This window comes from Syngnathoides biaculeatus, chromosome 12 (genome assembly GCF_019802595.1).
Source record: "Syngnathoides biaculeatus isolate LvHL_M chromosome 12, ASM1980259v1, whole genome shotgun sequence".
NCBI lineage: Eukaryota > Metazoa > Chordata > Actinopteri > Syngnathiformes > Syngnathidae > Syngnathoides > Syngnathoides biaculeatus.
The window spans coordinates 13,101,130-13,113,947 of NC_084651.1; the positions used below are offsets into that span (position 1 = coordinate 13,101,130).

At 42.8% G+C, this 12,818-nt stretch overlaps 1 long non-coding RNA gene across 1 annotated transcript; it reads left to right on the plus strand.

The window, feature by feature from the left end:
* Positions 1-4,696: 4,696 nt before the first annotated feature.
* LOC133509965 (uncharacterized) lies at positions 4,697-10,916 on the plus strand. The gene is made up of 3 exons (XR_009797485.1): positions 4,697-4,857; positions 7,942-8,080; positions 10,082-10,916. It is a non-coding gene; the product is annotated as an uncharacterized LOC133509965 (long non-coding RNA).
* The last annotated feature ends 1,902 nt before the right edge of the window (positions 10,917-12,818 follow it).

The window sequence follows — 12,818 nt, forward strand, 5'->3', positions numbered from 1 at the left end:
AATCATATTTATGGAAGTATACCATTCTGTTATAGCAAAAACTATAGCAAAAATAAATTTAGATTATTGTTGCAAAAGAATATCAGACATAAAAGTTACAAAAACTATGTGGTCTTTTTTCCCCCCTTAATAAATAAACCCACCATTTAAAAACAACCATATAAACCCACTCGGATGATATTCGTCTGATATTTATTTGGTTTGATGATCTTTAACATTAAACCGGGGCAACCTGGAATTTGAGAAAGGGGCAATACTTTTATACAGGAGTATAGACGTAGATGGTGGCCCCGCTTTGAAAAATGTCAACGCTCCAAAATGCCTCTTGTTATGTAAACAGTCAAAAACCACATTCATTGTCAAATGGAAAAACTTCCAGCTCAAGAAAAATGAATATTGATGATGGTAAGACTTGAAATCTGTCACATCAATAAACCGCTGAGCATTCTCAAGCTATTTCAAAAAGAGAGCAGATGAGCCAGGGTGGCTCTACGGATGGGTGGACGTACGTATTATGGCAGTGTGGCCACTTTCCACAGATCACACGGTGCCTTGAGAGCGTACAGGCAACCGGTCTCAGCAGGGGACCGGCCACTCCTCCATTGAGGTTCTGGGCGGCTGAAGGCCTGCTGGCTGAGCCTTTGTCTGGTTTCCTCCTCATCCTCCAGAGAATCACGAGCCCTCCACCTTTATACTGCCATATGGACCACCTCAATGGCCTATCCGCTCGTTATTTAGCAATTGATTTTGAAACAATGGAGGAACAATGACCCAGATAATAGCTTGACAGCCATCCAAAACGCGAATTACAAGGCACAAATTCTTAATTTCCACATTTATGGCTATGTAATCACATAAAATAATTTGTATGCTTTATAATGGCCCCTGTATGATTCTGTCAACTGCTCAACATAAATTCTTAATACATCATTTTCAAACACATTAAATAACTCAAGAACCTGTGTTTTTGTAAACTAGGGGGAGATTTTTAGTTGGATGCCAGAGTTGAATCATATAAAATTAATTGCATAAAAAACATTCATCCATCCATTTTCTTTGCCGCTTATCCTCACAAGCGTCGCGGGGAGTGCTGGAGCCCATCCCATCTGTCAACGGGCAGGAGGCAGCGTACACCCTGAACTGGTTGCCAGCCAATCGCAAGCCACATCGAGACAAACAGCCCCACTCACCATCACACCTCGGGGCAATTTAGAGTGTCCAATTAATGTTGCATTTTTTAGAGATGTGGGAGGAAATTGGAGTGCCCCGAGGAAACCCACGCAGGTACGGGGAGAACGTGCAAACTCCATAAAGGCGGGCCCGGGATCGAACCCGGGTCCTCAGAACTTTGAGGCCAACACTTTATCAGCTGATCAACTGGTCAGTGGAATAAACTTGACTTATATACAAATAACCTGGATCTCCTGTTTCTTTGAGTTTCAATGCTTGAAAATGTTTCACATCTGTTTATATATATATATATATTAAATCTAACAGAAATGGCAGAATTTAATTTGAATTCTTTAAGTGATTTTTTTCCGTCCAAGTAGGCAACTTGAGCTCCACCTTATACTGTGCTGGTCGATAAATGAGGTGGAAGCGCCATGGAGTTTGTGACTTGCCGCTGTCCTGCCATGGGAGCAGAAACTTTTCAGCTGCTTTCCAGGGAGGCCTCAAGAAAAGCTCTGATGCACCTGACGTTTGATGTTTTGAGGAGTCGAATGGACTTTTTTGAAGTCAGGACTAGTGATATACTGTTGCTGTGCGGACCTTCAAAATTCAAGGGATGCTCTTGCTGTATATCTTCTTGTGTTATGTCCTTTAGTTCCACCTTAGCAATGCTCACGCAAAATGTTTACATTTTCTTTGGCCACTACTTGCATACATTTGGGAGATAAAACTTGTTTAGTGGAGAAACATGTGGGGCCTATTAATATTTCCTCATTCGTTAATTGCTATGTGTCAGCGACGCATAACATATGTTGTCAAAGCTATTGATCCGGGTTTGTCATCAAACTGGAATGTGGCCAGGCCATGTTTCTGTGAGATACCCAAACAGGTGAAACAGTACCAGAAACAGCTGAACGCACCAAAGACATAAATCACTTTATAACCTTTGCTAGTTAGGTAAGTAAACACAACAAGGTTAACGTTCATCGGGAGCGGCACAAACGCAGCCTAATAGCTGTCTAATGAGTTATTACTTATCAATCAATGTAAATATATGCAGGGAGAGGGCTATTAATCTTTGTCTTTAAAAATGAACCCATAATGCATCACTTCTCAAAACCTTTCCCATGAATCTATTCAAGCAATGCAAAAATTTCCTGCTTCTTATTTCTGGCTCAAGTGACCATCGCTAAATGCGTATTGATGTTAACAATAATAGAGCTGAAAAATGAGCTGTGTCCATGTTGTTTTGAGTCCAATTCCCTGAAAGATCAGGTTGCATTCTGGGAATTCATGTTAAAAACTCATCAAAGACATCTAAAAAAAGATCGCCGCGTGCAATTGCTATCGAGGAGGATCTCGCTGCTCCGACACGTCGTGCATCTCACAATGAAGGTTCATCATGGCGTCGTTACAAGGTGCATGAAGCATTTCCCTCCCCAATTTAAGTACAAGGTCCCCCCTTTCCCTTTGTCACCCCTTTCTTGGGACAACCCCCAAGGTGTTTCTATTCTCAGTCCTCTGGTGAACCGTAACAAAGCAGCTGCTGTCTTTACAACTTTTCCATGGCCAGGTCACAACATAAAATACTGGGAGGGGCATTTAAAAGCGAGAGATGAAGCTATAGCTGTCAGTCAAAATGACAGAATGATTTAACATGAAAGCAGCGAGCGAGCAAATAAAGGCTGCCATACTGTGGACGGTGGAGCACGTGCCTCTAGCTGCAATCAAATTGTAATTAATCAAAAGGAGGAAATGACAAGATATTGTTACGTGCGATTAATCCCGACGGACTGCTTTTGAAGTCTCACGGTGAGGAAATATGTGATTTTTCATGGCCCAGATCCCTTTTTGCGTGTTTTTGGAGTCATTACACATGGACACGCATAGGCACCTGAAACAATCTTGCATTAATCTAAATTGCAAAGATGAATCAATTAAGCACAACCTGCGCAGGAAGTGACTGGTCTGTTTGCTTCATGTGTTGACGTCATGACCCGGTGTTGCATGTGTTACTTCTGTTATTCCTCGTGGGGTGCGTGATCCGGGTGGCCTCCTCTTTATCAGCAACACATGAACATAATCAGTGTTCACGACATATGCGATGTTGATTCAAAGACAGAGGGAGACCGGACAAAGATGGAGTCTGTGACAGTTTGGGCAATCGGAGATGAGAAGAGGTATAGATGATATAGAAGACAAAGTAAAAAACAAACCAGAGAAATGATCGAGCTGCTAAAGGTCTGTTTGTGGAGCTGGCTTTGATTAGAGGCTGTAACCACGCTCTGTTCCTCATTAACACAGCACACTGTGGAGTTGAAGCCACCAGCGAGGGTGCCATTCTCAAAAGGGAGCTGGACCATGAGGAGAACTTGCGTCTGCAAAATGTCCTCTTTCCTTACAGTCCTCAACATTATCTGCCATATATTATATGGACATCTTGAGATGCTTTATCATAGAGTTGGACATGAATGGACAAAAACTTTGAAAGATACGCTCGATCATCTTGGACAAAGTCTTCCCAGATGAACGAGCTGTTACGGCTGTAACAGGTGGACCAACTCTCACGTTTATCAAAATTTCTTTTTTGAGGTGTTTGTGCGGAGGCGAACTGTGAAGGACCCGAGTGAACGGAAGCAGCGACACAAGGCAGGAGGGCAGGATTTTCCAAGGCAAACAAGGATTATGGAAGTAAACACTCAATTAACAAAGTCCCAAAATCTAGATTCATAGTAACATTGAAACGGAAACACTCAACACTAAGAAACCTGGCAGGGCTATGGAAAAAATCAGATATGGAGACAATGAATGGATCAAACAGACTGAAAGAAAGCAGAGAACTAAACGTGCCATTCGCTACTTCCATTTCTCCATGATGGTATCGGTAATCTATTTTTTTAGACTTCACCTTCTGCATAGAGCGCCGTTGCTACAATCTGACATGATCGCTAGTGTCATTTGACTCAAATTGACTAACCAGCAAATGGCACAAGGCAGTCACATGATCACTAACAAAGTCTACACGGGCCAATCAAAGTGACTCCTTTTTCGGTGCAAAAAAAAAAAAAAAGGCACACAAGTGTTCACAATTGCCACTTGACACCTTTGTAAATCAGCTCTTAAATTGTGACTGCACACAAATTTATTCAGTCATTTAAGTGAACAAAGCATGTAATGATTTTTGGGTCCCAGTGCATGGGTTGTTGGGTTAACATATCTATATATTTAATTCTATTTTATATTTTGCCTGTCACTATACTGTATGTTGTTGACATACTGTAGATAGATGAACAACGATACAATATTTGTTGGTCTGATCTATCTATCTATCTATCTATCTATCTATCTATCTATCTATCTATCTATCTATCTATCTATCTATCTATCTATCTATCTATCTATCTATCTATCTATCTATCTATCTATCCTTCTTTGGAACTACCCAAAAAAATAATTGAGGCAACTATTGAAATATAACATTTTTCCTGCTGTACTGTTGTTTGAATTATTGCAGGTGAGATTCATATCTAACTATTGTTTGAGTCCTCATCGCTTACGGATGGGCTCCCCCTCCCCTCAGAGGACATCCAAGCCATCAGGGTAGAGATGTTCCACTACAGGATGAAAGCGATGACTCTGAACACTGTTGTGTTGATTTGTTGTGACCCCTCCTTCCAAGCGAACAAGGTGAGTGAACCCATGCCGGCAAAATGACCTCCACAGCATAACACCGCCACCCGATCCCCTGCAGGGGTTCCTGCTCTCATTTATTCAGGGTTTCCTTCAATTTGTCACCTGTCTCTGATAATGGTATTCATGTTTGGGATTAATTAGAGTCTGGGAAGACCCAAATCACTATTTGTCCTCTTCTCACAAACACAAACCCAAAATGTGTTGTTTCAATTTCCACATGTGGAGGAGATGAAATTCATTTATTATGCCTCCATGGTACACACAGGCAGTATTTTTTAATAGGAAGATTAAGTTTATACAGTATAATTTAAGATGAAGCCCCTGAGACAGTGTAACTGGAGGCCTCCAGAGAAAAATGTATTTTTAAATGGTGTTTTCCAGGGAGCACACATGAATGTACCCTTCCAGTTAGCCCAGTAATGGGTGGTCTCTCAAGATGGTACATCAACGGCTTTCCAGTAAGTCTTTTAACTTCCCCCTCAAGTGGTCTGGTCAGTTGAGCAGGTCAGACATTTTAGGAATCAAAGATCATAAACCACCTCGTCAACCACACTAGTATACACAAACATGCACACTTCATGACAAGTCATGATTTGCACAAATATTGCAAACTGGCATTTTCTCATTATTTTAGGGACTTTTTAATACAATGTTTTAAAAAATTGTGCGTAGAATATTAAAAAATCCACAATATTTTAGTAGGAGTTCAATATCTTTAAATAGTGCAGCACTAGTACTTTACTATATATTCATATACATGTCTTATAATGTATATTTGTATCAGTGTATATGTGTGGGGGCATGGGAATTCAAGTGTCGCCCGTGGACCCTAACAAGTCTCTGTTAACCCCACACTTTCCAGACAAAAGGCGCTTTGTGTGTGAGTTCTGTATGTGCAGTGAAAAGGTTTCAGGAGGTGAATGTAAAATAAGGCTCTCTCTTTTTTTTGTGGGTCTTTTGCAACCGTGTCCTCCACTTCCTTGCTTTACAAAAGTATGGACGCTATTAACAGGGACTCAAGACCATTCATGGGCTGTATAATGGTGAAAAAGAAGTGATAATCTGCTTTTGGGATGGTGACCGACTGCTGAAATGCGAGCTGGCATCACCTGCAACTGTATGCCTGCCTCTGGCCGTCTGTAGTGTTGCTATTCAGCCACTGTGGCTTTCACTTGAATCCTATTAAATAAGACATAGACCATTATAGTAATGAGAGCAACTTTTCCTTGTCCCTCAAACTCTCCAAATACAAGAGCTCCATTTAAAAAAAATAGGCTTGACAAAGATGACAGGACTGATGCTCCGAATGCAGGCCTCTGCTCAGACCAGAGTGTTAACAGAATGGGGAAAAAATAATTTGAGCCTTGAGTGAGTGATGATGGCCATAACACAATATGGTTTTGGAGATAATTTTTGTGGGTGTCATATTTCACAATGGTGCCAATTTCCAGTTCACATAAGTTTCACTATGATTACCGTAATTCCCGGCTCACAGCGCGCAACTGGTTACAAGCCTCACCGAGTACATTTGTAAACAAAATACCATTTGGTACATACATACACCGCAGCTGTGTAAAAGCCGCAAGTGCCCACACAGAAACCCACATTGAAACATGAGATATTTACAAAGACGGTGCACAGAAAGAGTTTAACACTGTTGTGGCAGCGGTAACGCTAACGTTAGTGCTAATGCTAGCGCCGCGCTAGCACTAACGATAATGCTAACAGGGTGGGTTAAAATGAAACTTACCGGTAAATATCACTGAGACACACCAGTAACACAGTAGCAACACGCTAGCACAGCGCTAACAGGGGCTTAAAAGTCACTTCCTCGGCCCACATATTCCACGGGTCTCTTTCTTACCTTTTGCGCTCAAGTGCCCCCTTGCAGCCGTTAGAAAACAATGCACAAATTAAGCGCATCACTGCATAAACCGCAGGGTTGAAAGTGTGTGAAAAAAGTCGCGGCTTGTTGGCCAGAAATTACGGTACATAAAACTCACTAACTCCCCAGAACATACAGTAAGCGTTGTCTCAACACAATGTAAAATCACTACTCCTCAGGAATATAATTTGCAAAATGTGGTAAATCACACAAATTGGCTGTTTATGTGCTACAGTGCTGCTGTTTTAGCTAATTTAGCCATCTGAATCTGAGCACTGCTGTCAAGAATGTGAGAGTACTCCAACTACTTTTTTTTCCCTGATGGGAAAAGACAGGCGCTTATTTGAGGGAGGTGTCTATTCATCTAAGTGACAGTTGGCGATGAACTGGGCCCTCATCTAACGGTTTATAGTTGTGGTTTTAGTTTGTAGTGCTGTAAGATTTGTACTGAAGAGTGCAATTTTTAATATTAATTTCCTAAAAAAAACAGAACAAAAAAACATCAAATTGTTTGTCTCTGTGTGCCCTGTGATTGGCTGACAACCAGTTCAGGGTTAGCTTGTCGTTAGCTGGGATAGGCTCCAGTGCTTCTACACCCCTTGTGAGGATAAGTGGCTCAGATAATGGATGGATGGATGGATGGATAAATCCCGGCCCGGCCTGTCTGGAGCTTGCATGTTCTCCCCGTGCATGGGTTTTCTCCAGGTGCTGAAATTTCATCCCAAAAACATGCACTAAGTGGAAACTCTAACTTTGCCCTTAAGTGTGTATGTGTGCACAAATGGGTGTTTCTTTACATGTGCCTGGCGATTGAATGGCTACCACTCTGTGGTGTACCCTGCCTCCTTCCCAAAGATAACTGGGACTTCTGGGACCCTTGTGAGGAGAAGCGGCTCTGAAAATGGATGAATGGTTTTACAAAAATCTTTCATTTGAACAGGGGTGTGTAGACTTTTATATCCACTGTCTGAATAGATCAAGAGCAGGGTGTGTTCTGTTTCATCAAACAAGCAGCACCGACTTGAACTGATGGCTTTATTTTCCATGCAAAACATCTGTGTATATGTTCAACTTTGATCCCTTACTACCCTCTTCACTCTCCCTTTGCCTGTTCTGTTTCACTGTTATCAGCTTTTCTTGCTTAGCAGCAGTGTGTCGCGCTGTGGTTTTGATAAGAAATGTCCTGTTCCCAGGATGGGGACATTGACAGCACCACGCGACCCTGCCATGGCTGCCTGCTGTCCACAGACCTAACAGACCCCAGGGAGGACCTGGGAGGCGTCTCAGCTTTGGGGCGAGAAATAGCTGATAACTCGGGAGAAAAAAGATAAGGTGAGGAGCTAATGAAGTGACACCAACTATAGATATGATCTCCTGCAGAGATTCTGAGTTGAAATTTTACATTTTGTCTAAAAAAAATACCATATTTTCTTGCCTCTTATAAATCTTGTCCCTGAATTAATAATGTATCGTGTAGTGTTATTAACGTACTGCAATTCCCGGCCTACAGAGCGCACCCGTTTACAAGCCTCACCCAGTACATTTGTAAAGGAAATACCCTTTGGTACATAAATACAATGCTCAGCCATGCTAACGTTAACAATAGCACCGCGCTAATGCTAGTGCTGTGCTAACACTAATGCTAACGCTAACGCCGCACGAACGCTAACGCTAGGGCCGCGCTAACAGGGCCGGTTAAAAAAAAACATACCGGTAAAAATCACTGAAACAGGACAGTAACACGCTAGCGCAGTGCTAACAGGGCCGGTTAAAAAAAAAAAAAACATACCGGTAAAAGTCACTTCCTCGGCACATATATTCCACCAGTCTCACGCTTACCTTTTCCGCTCGAGTGCCCCCATGAGGCCGTTAGAAAAAAAATGCACAAATTAGCCGCATCACCGCATAAACCGCAGGGTTGAAAGCGTAAAAAAAAAGTTGCGGCTTATAGGCCAGAAATTATGGTACATGTACATAAATTATTAAAACAAGGCGAAATAACGCACACAGATTTAGGATATGAAAACTTAACACTTTAAAGACCTTCGGGCACACCATTATATTGATATTGTACACCAATTTTGGTGGTTTTCAGTGAGTTGGAGCCTGTCACAGCTGCCTGGGCAAAAAGTCTGTACTGGTTGCCAGTCAACCGCAGATCACATACTGGTGATTAACAACGATCCACACACATTCACACTTCTGGGAAATTTTGTGTCTTCACTTCATGTTTATAATGTTGGTGGAAGCTGGAGTACCCAGAAGCAACTCACGCAAACTCGAGACGGGAAAACTCGAGCTCAAGTCCCCGTGCTGCCATTTTTTTCAGGCCACTTTGTTGAAATGTTGTGGAAGTATTTGTGTTAAAATATGCAGAATGAATAGTACACCTGATATAAATTGAAATTGACTGCAGCTCACTGGTGGTATTTATCTATATTCATCTTAGTTTTCAATACATCATAGTACGATGTACTCTCACCAGGCATATCACCACCCTCACAAGGCCTATTGGCCTCATGGTTCCCACAATTCGCACTGTATATTTTCGATCTTTTAAATTTTCTGGCCCATATGACTGGAGTATTCAGTGACAAATAATTAAACTTGCCTCATTCATTAGCCTCTTATGACCCTTTTATTAACCATGTGCGATGATGTAATGCATTACGTACATCTGTTATTATATCGAATCGTGCATTTATTTGGAATTGCTTTGCATTTTTTGTTTGAGTCTGCTTTCTGCAGCCAGTTTGGTTTCACAAACAAGAAGCAGTTCTTAATTGACACAATTGGATAAATAATAGCTAAATACATGAAATTTATTGATTATATCGTTTGACATGGTTGGACAACAATTTGGAATATCAAATTCACATTCTTGTTTAGTGTAATTGTTCAGAATAATTGGGGAAAATAGGACATGCGGACATTCTGCCAAAAGCTATTTAAATCTAGGCTCTTTTTTATCTCACTCCATTTAAAAAAAAAATCACAAGTGTATATTCTGATTATATTTGAAGGCTGCCTCTGGAAATTATTAGAGTGCTTCCGCTTTTCAGGGTGCATGTATGCGGTTTGGGATCAACTTGCCAGTTCGTATACTGACAGATTAGGTGTCCCCCCCCGCCATATTTTATTTCCAAGGTCTGAACTCTATATTCTTGTCTGTCTACGTCTGCCAGGGTTTCTCGTATGAAATGAAAATTATACTCCCAGTGGGTAGATTGTTCGTATTTGCACAGCTGGGTCGGCTGCATGGAAAGGCTTAGAAGTATTTGGACAAGTAAACAATGTTAATTTGAAACCTATTAACATTCTCCTTCGGTTCAGGTTGAGGAAGACATTTTCAACGCTTAACAAGCCCAGCGAGGTGCGTTTGTTTTCCGTTGAAGTGAGTCGACTCACAGGTCCATCCACGAAATAGCGATCGCCACAGCAGCAGGAGCAGCATCAGCACCCCGCAGCATGTTCTTCAGGAGGAAACGTGGGCGGAAAACACCACTTTGTGCTCCCCCTGTTCAAATATTTGCTCACATGTCAACTACGAGTGGATGAGGATCCATGTTTTTTTCTTTTTTTTTTTTGGCTGTGTTTTATTGTTTTGGCAGGTGCCATTATTTTTGTCTTTAATCGAATCTGTCTGGAGCTTAATGGGCTGGTCCTGATGGATTTGCCGGGTTTCCTCTCACCCGCACCAAAGAAGACGTGAACCCCAGTTGGGCAGTTCCTTCTTGTAAAGACAGCCTGAAGCTATTTGTGCTCATCTGATAAGTCAAATATAGAATTCACACCATAATTGCACTGTTTTGTTATTTATAATGACACAAAAATAGAAATAAAGCCTCTTCACACATCCTTTGAGAGATCAAAAGGTCGGTACCCATCAAGTCATTCTACCTTAATTGGCTGGACAAGAATACAGCAATAAATACTTTGCAAATTTCATTTGATTAATTTCCATGACCCATTTAAAGCCACATTCATTACTCATCTGAAGGTCCGTTCTGTCTTCTTGATCTTCTTGACTGTCCTCTGCACAGGATCAACTGATGGTTTTCTATTTAATTGTGCAGTATTTGTTGTTGTTTTTCAGGGATGTTTTCATTAAGATTTCCTGTGCTTACAGAAATCGATGTATTTGCTTTTGTTTACATCTGCACTTCTGTTCGACGACGACTCTGTTGCGGGCTGGAGGCAATTATCAATAACTAATGAGAAATAATATAAAATAGAGTGTAAGTTCTATGTAAATCTCTCTGGTTGGAATTTCTTTCTCTGTATGTCACAAATAAATGACACCAATGTGGACACATTGTGTTTGTGTTTGTGTTTGTGTTTGTATTTGGAGAGGTTAGGCTCAAGTCACTGCACCCTTGGGGAAAACCTCAAACAATGTGAAGCATATTTGCTGTTTCTCAGCTAACAGCGGACAAGTCCATCACTGGGATTTTTATGATCACTAACATCAACCACTGGATCAACATCATTTTGGAACAAGTAATGATCTTATATTCATTTCATTCTCCATTCCATCATTTTGCTTTGTGCCAGAAACAATAATAGTGTGAAATCATAGGCACATGATACTACTAATACCAGAAGCTAAGCCTCTTTGACCTCATTAAATGAGCTCATCGGGGGTATAATGAATAATAATAATAATAATAATACATTTGTAATGTCAAATATCATAATTTTTAATGGGGTTTTTATATAATTTTTGGTCATAATTGATATCTTTTTTTTTTACATATATAGGAGCAGATTAGCGTTAAAAAGCTTTGTTCGTTTCACTACACTGGCAAGAGCAGACTGGAAAGAGGAAAAACTATTCATCCATCAATTTTCTTAGCCGCTTATCCTCACAAGGGTCACGGGAGTGCTGGAGCCTATCCCAGCTGTCAACGGGCAGGAGGCGAGGTACACCCTGAACTGGTTGCCAGCCAATCGCAGGGCACATGGAGACAAACAGCCACACTTTGTCAAGAGGGCGGACCCAAATGCACAACACGAGGCAAGCGGTAAGGAGAAAGTCTTTATTCGTTCCAGAGTCGGTAACCAGGGAGTCAGTCAGCACAAACAGCAGGAACAGGAGCGACAGGCTTACAGGGTAGGTCGGGAGACAGGCGTTGGTCGGTACACGGAAGGTTGGCGTCAGGAATGCAGAAGTGCGGGTACGATCTGGCGAAGGCCAGTCGTCCACTGGGTCCTATAAGTACCAGGGTTAATCAGCGGAGATGAGGCGCAGGTGTGCGCCTCCTAGTCATCGTCGGTCTGGTGGGACACGCCCAGCCAGGGCTGGAACGGCAGGGCCATGACAGTACCCCTCCCTTAACGGCCGGCTCCAGACGGCCCAGGAGCTTCAGAATGGGGCGCGTGGAAGTCACTGATGAGGGTGGGGTCAACAATGAAGCGGGAGGTGATCCAGGAACGCTCCTCCGTGGCATACCCCTCCCAATCCACCAGGTAGTGGACCCCCCTGCCTCTGCGACGAGAAGACAGCAGACGGCGCACCAAGTACACAGGCCCACCGTCTACCATGCGGGGGGGCGGAGGAGGCTTGACCGGAGGAACCAGTGGTGACAGACGGGTTGGACAGAGCCTGCTCACATGGAAGGTGGGGTGGACCCTCATCGACCTGGGGAGCTTTAATGACACGGCGACCGGGTTGATGACCTTGCTGATGGGGAATGGACCAATGAACCTGGGAGCTAGCTTGTGCGATTCTGTCCGCAGCGCAAGATCCTTTGTGGACAACCACACACGTTGTCCCACCTTGAACGCCGGTGCCCTTCTCCTCTTGAGGTCCGCTGCGGACTTGTAGGAGCTGCCCATGCGCGGCAGTGTCTTGCGGTCTGCCCCCCAGGTCCGCTTTGCAGCGTCTCACCACCGCCAGAACGGACGGCACCGCGGAGTCAGTGGCCATCAATGGAAATAGAGTGGGAGGATAACCGTGCACTACATGGAAAGGAGCCATACCTGTGGAGGCGGAGGGCAGGGAGTTGTGAGCATACTCCACCCATCTGAGGTGCTGGCTCCATCTGCTGTGGTCACGAGACACCAAGCA